This window comes from Chlorocebus sabaeus, chromosome 17 (assembly GCF_047675955.1).
Source record: "Chlorocebus sabaeus isolate Y175 chromosome 17, mChlSab1.0.hap1, whole genome shotgun sequence".
In the NCBI taxonomy this organism is placed as follows: Eukaryota; Metazoa; Chordata; class Mammalia; order Primates; family Cercopithecidae; genus Chlorocebus; species Chlorocebus sabaeus.
Genome location: NC_132920.1, coordinates 73190931 through 73199651, shown reverse-complemented (window position 1 = coordinate 73199651; position 8721 = coordinate 73190931). Strand labels below are relative to the sequence as shown.

At 41.8% G+C, this 8721-nt stretch overlaps 1 pseudogene; it reads left to right on the top strand.

The window, feature by feature from the left end:
- Window positions 1-2379: 2379 nt before the first annotated feature.
- LOC103243895 (eukaryotic translation initiation factor 2 subunit 3 pseudogene) lies at window positions 2380-3874 on the top strand (annotated as a pseudogene).
- Window positions 3875-8721: the final 4847 nt, after the last annotated feature.

The following is an 8721-nucleotide window of genomic DNA, read 5'->3' as shown; positions in this document are numbered from 1 at the left end:
TGGTATGTGCCTGTGGTCCCAGCTACTCAGGAGGCTGAGGAAGGAGTATCACTTGAACCCAAAAATTTCAGGCTGCAGTGAGCCATGATAGTGTCACCGCACTCGAGACTCGGCTACAGGAGGAGACCCTGTCCCAAATAAATAAATAAATAAAGTTATTTTTTTAAAAAGGTACTTTCTGGCCAGGCACGGGGGCTCATGCTTGTAATCTCAGGACTGTGAGAGGTCAAGGTGGTTGGATCATTTAAGGTCGGGAGTTCAAGACCAGCCTGGCCAACATGGTGAAACCCCGCCTCTACTAAAAAATACAACAATTAGCTGGGCGTGGTGGCAGGCACCTGTAGTCCCAGCTAATCTGGAGGCTGAGACAGGAGAATCACTTGAACCTGGGAGGCAGAGGTTGCAGTGAGCCAAGATCACACCACTGCACTCCAGTCTGGGCGACAGAGTAAGACACTGTCTCAAAAATAAATAAATAAATAGAATAAAAAATAAAGGTACTTTCCATGTGGCAAATGATATGCAAGACATTGCAGACAGTGACGGGAAAGCACAGATAAGGGCACAGCTCAATGTGGGGAATTCACAAGACCTCCAGAGGCTTCATTACTCTTACTCAGAATTGTAGAAACTTAAGCTAATGCACTTTGCCCAAGATCACAGAACTCGTGAGGAACAGAGACCTGATTCAGTGCCAAGTCTCTCCAAACCCAATGCTGTGTTCTTTCCATTCCCCCAGTGTCCTTCCTGCAGCCACAGCACTTTATTTCTCCTGTTTAGCACTGACTTCATCTTAAAATGTATAATTTATATGGCAACAACACTTTCCATAATCCTAAAACAGTATATGTAATTTTGCTTAAATACTGTTCTATCATCATTACCTTTCAAAAATGATTTGGAAAATTATCATAGTTTTTTTTTTAATTTTTATTTTTGTGAGGCGGAGTTTTGCTCTGTCACCTCGGCTGGAGTGCAGTGGCACGATCTCGGCTCACTGCAACTCCGCCTCCCAGGTTAAAGCAATTCTCCTGCCTCAGCCTCCTGAGTAGCTGGGACTACAGGCACCCATCACCATGCCCAGCTAATTTTTGTATTTTCAGTAGAGACAGGGTTTCACCATATTGGCCAAGTAGTTCTCCAACTCCTGACCTTGTGATCTGCCTGCCTTGGCCTCCCAAAGTGCTGGGATTACAGGCGTGAACCACTATTACAGCTTTTTTTGTAAACTGCATTATCTGACTCAATAACGATTATCTGATCATTCTCAAAGACCACTGAACAATAATGCTTAATAGGTGCTTATCAGGTTTCTCATTTATTTTATTTTATTATTTTTTTTTTAAATGGAGTCTCGCTCTTGTCTCCCAGGCTGGAGTGCAATGGCGCAATCTCAGCTCACTGCAACCTCTGCCTCTGGGTTCAAGCAATTCTCCTGCTCAGCTTCTCGAGTAACTGGGATTACAGGAACCCGCCACCACGCCCAGCTATTTTTTGTTTGTTTGTTTGTTTGGGTTTTTTTGAGGCGGAGTCTCGCTCTGTCGCACAGGCTGGAGTGCAATGGCACGATCTCGGCTCACTGCAAGCTCCACCTCCCAGATTCATGCCATTCTCCTGCTTCAGCCTCCCAAGTAGCTGGGACTATAGGCGCCCGCCGCCAGGCCCAGCTAATTTTTTTGTATTTTTAGTAGAGACGGGGTTTCACTATGTTAGCCAGGATGGTCTCGATTTCTTGACCTCGTGATCCACCCGCCTCGGCCTCCCTAAGTGCTGGGATTACAGGTGTGAGCCACCGCGTCTGGCCTTTTTTTTTTTTTTTTTTTTTTTTGTATTTTTAATAAAGATGGGTTTTCACTATGTTGGCCAGGCTAGTCTCCAACTCCTGACCTTAGGTGATCCACCCACCTTGGCCTCCCAAAGTGCTGGGATTACAGGTGTCAGCCACTATGCCCGGCCATACGTTTTCTCATTTATAAACTGGGGATATTAACAGTATTTACCCTTATAGTAACTGTAAGAATTGAATTAGTTAATATGTATAAAACATGTAGAATGGTTCTTGTCTGGGTCTGAGATCAGTACACTATAATTACTGAAAAGGGATGGATTGATGGTTGGATGATAAAGAAACAGAGGCATGTCTCTGTTCTCAATGAGTTCCTTCAGCCCTTACCATCCCCTACTTGTCTTTAAGCCAGTCCTACTTATAAGTGTGACCAACTCTTCTGATTAGGCCACATGAAAATGTCATTCTTTATTTGCTAAGTAGACAGCAAGGCAACGATGTTTAAGGATGTTCCCTGCCTCTACCAGGGCCTGGGTGAAACCCTCACTCCTAGGCAAACTTTAAAAAATTAAGCAAGTAGCTCTTCCGGCAACATGGCGGGTGGAGAAGCTGGAGTGACTCTGGGGCAGCCACGTCTTTCGCATCAGGATCTCACCACGTTGGATGTTACCAAGTTGATGCTACTTTCACACGAAGTTATCAGCAGACAAGCCACAATTAATATGGGTACAATGGGTCATGTAGCTCATAGGAAATCCACAGTCTTCAAAGCTATTTCTGGAGTTCACACCGTCAGGTTCAAAAATGAACTAGAAAGAAATATTACAATCAAGCTTGGATATGCTAATGCTAAGATTTATAAACTTGATGACCCAAGTTGCCCTCAGCCAGAATGTTATAGATCTTGTGGGAGCAGTATACCTGATGAGTTTCCTACAGACATTGCAGGGACAAAATGGAACTTCAAATCAGTCAGACGTGTTTCCTTTGTTGACTGTCCTGGCCACGGTATTTTGATGGCTACTATGCTGAATGGTGCAGCAGTGATGGATGCAGCTCTTCTGCTGACAGCTAGTAATGAATCTTGTCCTCAGCCTCAGACGTCTGAACACCTGGCTGCTATAGAGATCATGAAACTGAAGCATATTTTGATTCTACAAAATAAAATTGATTTGGTAAAAGAAAGTCAGGCTAAAGAACAATACAAACAGATCCTTGAATTTGTCCAAGGTACAGTAGCAGAGGGAGCTCCCATTATTCCAATTTCGGCTCAGTTGAAATACAATATTGAAGTTGTTTGTGAGTACATAGTAAAGAAAATTCCAGTATCCCCAAGAGACTTTACTTCAGAGCCCCGGCTTATTGTTATTAGATCTTTTGATATCAACAAACCTGGCTGTGAAGTTGATGACCTTAAGGGAGGTGTAGCTGGTGGTAGTATCCTAAAAGGAGTATTAAAGGTGGGCCAGGAGATAGAAGTAAGACCTGGTATTGTTTCCAAAGATAGTGAAGGAAAACTCATGTGTAAACCAATCTTTTCCAAAATTGTATCACTTTTTGCAGAGCATAATGATCTGCAATATGCTGCTCCAGGCAGTCTTATTGGAGTTGGAACAAAAATTGACCCCACTTTGTGCCGGGCTGACAGAATGGTGGGGCAAGTACTTGGTGCAGCCAGAGCTTTACCTGAGATATTCACAGAATTGGAAATTTCCTATTTCCTGCTTAGACGGCTTCTACGTGTACGCACTGAAGGAGACAAGAAAGCAGCAAAGGTTCAAAAGCTGTCTAAGAATGAAGTGTTCATGGTGAACATAGGATCCCTGTCGACAGGAGGGAGAGTTAGACTTGTCAAGGCCGATTTGTGTAAAATTGTTTTGACCAATCCAGTGTGCACAGAGGTAGGAGAAAAAATTGCCCTTAGCAGAAGAGTTGAAAAACACTGGCATTTAATTGGTTGGGGTCAGATAAGAGGAGTGACAATCAAGCCAACAGTAGATGATGATTGAAGAATACCGGTTAAATAATACATTCAGATGGAGTTGGAAGTTGGAGTTTCTCTTAACAACCAAGGGGTTTATTTTCAAAGCAATATTGGGGGATTGATTTCACAGTTCGTTACCTTAGTAGGTAACTGTAAGGTTATTCTCTTTTTTTTGGTTATGAAAACTTAGGGACTACAATTAATAATGTTGGATTGAATCTACATTTTGGCAGAAGTGTTCCCACATAATGTCAAAATTATGCATCAGGCAGTTTTGGTTTTCTGGTTTGTTTTATTTTCTTTTGTTTTTGAGTCTGGCTCTGTCACCCAGGCTGGAGTGCAGTGGCGTGATCCGCAACCTCCACCTCCCGGGTTCAAGCGATTCTCCTGCCTCAGCCTCCCTAGTAGCTGAGATTACAGGTGCGCGCCACCACACCTAGCTAATTTTTGTATTGTTAGTAGAGACGGGGTTTTGGCATGTTGGCCAGGCCAGTCTCTCCTGACCTCAGGGTAATCAGCCCACCTTGGCCTCACAAAGTGCTGGGATTACAGGCGTGAGCCACCTTGCCCAGCCCACATCATACAGTTTGAAATGAAACTTTGCCACAACCAGCCTTTGCGGTAGCACACACATATATCACTGAACCTGCTTGAAATCAAGTTTTTTCTCTTTTTCATGATTCGTCTTTGAGTACCTCCAGGCTGAAGGACTGTTGTACCAGTAAAATCTTAAAGGCACAAATTGTCCTTGAAGACCTTCTCCCTTTTCTTTGGCCCCATATTTTATGTTGCTTTATCTTTGAAATTTTGCATGAAAAGGAAATGAATGGGTTTGAATAAAATTGTCCTTTAAAGCATGATTACTTGTTCCCATGGACAGATATTTTTCTCCCCTTGGTCTTTCTGGCCTGAAACATGGGAAACCAGAGTCGGAAGTTATCTCCCTCTCCCTGTGATGCCTTGAGACGTTTTTCTGCATTGTTTTATGCCTGAAATCCAATAGTCTTCCTACATTGGAAAATACTGTTATACCAAATAATTCTAGATGAGTAACAGAGATTTTTCTAGGCCTTCATTTTATGTTTTTTCTTAACTGTTAAGATTGTGACACAGATTATAACATTACTAATTTTTGGATGTTTCGAAAGGTCAAGAAGTAAAAGATGTTAGAAAGCAAAAAAAATTAAAAAATAAAAAAAAAATTAAGCAGGTAGCTATGTGTAGTGGTGTGGGCCTGTAATCCCAGCTACTTAGGAGGCTAAGGCAGGTGAATCCCTCAAGCCCAGGAGTCAGAGGTTATAGTGAGCTATGATCACGCTACTACACTGTAGCCTAAGCAACAGAAAAAGACCGTTTCTTTGAAAGAAAGAAAAGAAAATAAAAGAAAGAGAGAGAGAGAGGGCAAGCAAATCAGCCGGGGGGGGGGGGGGGGGGGGTGGCTCACACCTGTAATCCCAGCACTTTGGGAGGCCTAGGCGGGTAGATCATTTGAGGTCAGGAGTTCGAGACCAGCCTGACTAACATGATGAAACCCCATCTCTACCAAAAATACAAAATTTAGCCAGGCGTAGTGGTGCACGCCTGTAATCCCAGCTACTTAGGAGGTTGACGCAGGAGAATTGCTTGAACCCGGGAGGCGGAGGTTGCAGTGAGCCGAGATTGCACCACTGCACTCCAGCCTGGGCTACAAAAAAAAAACAAGCAAGAAAACGTAGTGCAAGTCCACACTAGAAAAAGACCAAGGCACATTAGGAAGACGGCTGGAAAACATATGAACTATAGAATGATTTTTAATACCCAAGGGCAGGTTTTCATAGTTAAAACTGAAGGCAATATCAGTGAAATAAATATATCTGAGGAGAAGCAGACTGCACTCCCAGATTCCCTCTCTATTCATTCATTCAACAGATGTCTACTGAACATCTACTATGCACCACGCACTGAATACCATGGTTAAACAAAAAGTAAGGAAAGATCCTTGCTTTGGAATTTCAATTCTAGTAGAGGAGACAAAGCTGAAATAATAGTCAAATGAATAAGATAATTACATGTTGTGGTAAGTGTTTAGAAGGAAACAAAGAAGATGCTATAATGGAAAATAACAGGGGACCTTCTTTTTTTTTTTTTTTTTGAAACGGAGTCTTGCTCTGTTGCTAGGCTGGAGTGCAATGGTGTGATCTCAGCTCACTACAACCTCTGTCTCCCAGGTTCAAGAGATTCTCCTGCCTCAGCCTCCCAAGTAGCTGGGACTACAGGCACCAGCCACCACACCTGGCTAATTTTTGTATTTTTAGTAGAGATAGGGTTTCACCATGTTGTCCAGGCTGGTCTTGAACTCCTGACCTCAGGTGATCTGCCCACCTCAGCCTCCCAAAGCGCTGGGATTACAGGCATGAGTCGCCATGCCCAATTATTTTTTAAAAATTTTTAAATAGAGATGGGGGTCTTGCTACATTGTCCAGGCTGGTCTCAAATGCCTGGCCTCAAGCAATTCTCCCACCTTGGGCTTCTGAAGTGCTGGAATTTACAGGCAGGAGTCACCACGTCCTGCCCAGCACAATTATTTTGAAAGTCATTCATGTTTTTGGATGTATCAATAGTTCATTCGTCTTTATTGCTAAGTAGTTTTCTAGTATATGGATATACCACCGTTTGTTTTCCATTCACCTGTTGATGGACATTTGGGTCGTTTTCATGTTTGTGATTACAAATGAAGCTGCTATGAACATTTTGGCCCAATTCTTTGTTTGGATATATGCTTTCATTTCTCTTGGGTAAACACTTGAAAGTGGAATGGATGGTCATATGGTAGATGTATGTTTAACTTTTTTAGAAACTGCTAAACTGTTTTCCTGAAAGATTGTACCATTTTACATTCTCACTAGCTGTATAAGACTCCTAATTGCTTGCCAAGACATGGTATTGTTAGTCTTTTTTCAATTTTAGCTACTTTAGTGGGTGTGTAGTGGTATCGCATTGTGATTTTATTGTCTTCATTTGTGAAGGATAGTTTCACCAGATACAGAGTTCTAGGTTGACAGATTTTGTCTTTTCCTTCAGTACTTTAAGATGTTGTTCATTTACCTCCTAGCTTCCCTGTTCCTAATGAGAAGCGGTCAACCATTGCTCCCATGTATGTAATGTATCCCTTGAATGTAATGTATCCCTTGTATGTAATGTATTTTTCTCTGAGAACTTTCAGTTTTTTTCTTTTTCTTTTCTTTCCCTCCCTCTCCTGCTTCCTCCCTTCCTTTCTTCCTTCTTTTTTTAATGTTACAAACCATCTTTACTGGTTGCAATGAAAAGTGGAAGAGGAAGGAATATAACAGCTCCCATTCCTAGAGTGGCATTTACAGACTTGGCCACTGCCCTCCAAAAGGAGTTTTTTGTTGTGTTGTTTGTTTTTGTTTTTGTTTTTGAAACAGTGTCTTGCTCTGTCACTCAGGCTGGAGTGCAGTGTTGCAACCCACCTCAGCTCCCCAAGTAGCTGGGACCATGCCCAGTTAATTTTTTGTAGAGATAAGGTCTCATTTTGTTGCTGAGGCTGGTCTTGAACTCCTGGGCTCAAGCAATCCCCTCCTGCCTCGGCCTCCGAAGGTGCTAGGATTACAGGTATGAGCCACCAAGCCCCACCAAGTTTTTTTCTTAATCTTTAGTTTTCACCAGTCCAACTGATGACTATGATGTGCCTAAACGAAGTCTTACTATCTTGCTTGGTTTTCATTCATTGTGTTGAATCTATCCTTCACTAAATTTGGGAAATGTTTAGCCATATTATTTCTCCATAACATATTAATGTAGATCAAAAATCTTAAAAGTAATCCTACCTACAGCTTTCACTTACCTTCTGCAACTCAAACTAACCTATTGATGTCTGACATCCTTCCACAAAAATATATATTACAAAAATGTTTTTTGAGTCAACTAGTCAACAATGGCATAGGGAGGCAGCTAACCCTTTATCCATTCAATTATTCATTTAGCAAACAGTCATTGTGCAGGTACTGTTTTAGGTCCTGAAGGTAGAATAATGAACAAAACATTATAGTTAATACTTAGACAATGTAAATAATTTAGAATATGTATATTAGCTTATTTAATTGTCATAATTTTATAAATAAGGAATATCCTCATTTTGCAAATAAAGAAGCTAAGACTTAAAGAGTTTAATATGCCTCAGGTCACATAGCTATTAAATATTAAGAGCTGGGCTTGGAACCCAGCTAGTCGGGCTCTAGAACATACGCTTTTAATCCCTACTGCTTTACTCACTAAAAGCAAAAAATGGAAGCCAGAAGGTGGGCAGGCTTGATCTTTAGCCACACGAGCACTGGGCAAATCGCTCAGTCATTCCCACACTTTCTCGCCTGTAAAATTAGTGGTTTTCACTACATGGAGATTAAACTGTTTTCCAAAGTGAAGAGTTTAGCATTCTAGATCTTGAGCACAAAGGTTGGTATACGTTAAAAGGAATTAATGAAATCAGGTGTGAAAATAATACAGTACTATCCATAAAAGAACAGTACTAGTTATTTTACAGTTGGTCCCCAGGTGGCAGATATACAAATTAATGGAGAGGCTGGGTATGATGGCTCACGCCTGTAATCCCAGCACTTTGGGAGACCAAGGTGGGTGAATCACCTGAAGGTCAGGAGTTTGAGACCAGCCTGGCCAACACGGTGAAACCTTGTCTCTACTAAAAATATAAAAAATTAGCTGGGGGTGGTGGCAGCCACCTGTAATCACAGCTACTCAGGAGGCTGAAGCAGGAGAATCATTTCAAGCCAAGAGGCAGAGGTTGCAGTGAGCCAAGATCATGCCATTGCAGTCCAGCCTGGGCAACAAGAGCAAAACCTTTGACTCAAAACAACAACAACAAATTAATGGAGAGAATTGTCAATAGTTTGTATTCACATGATGGCTTCTTCCAGATTCTTTCTTCATTTTGAGG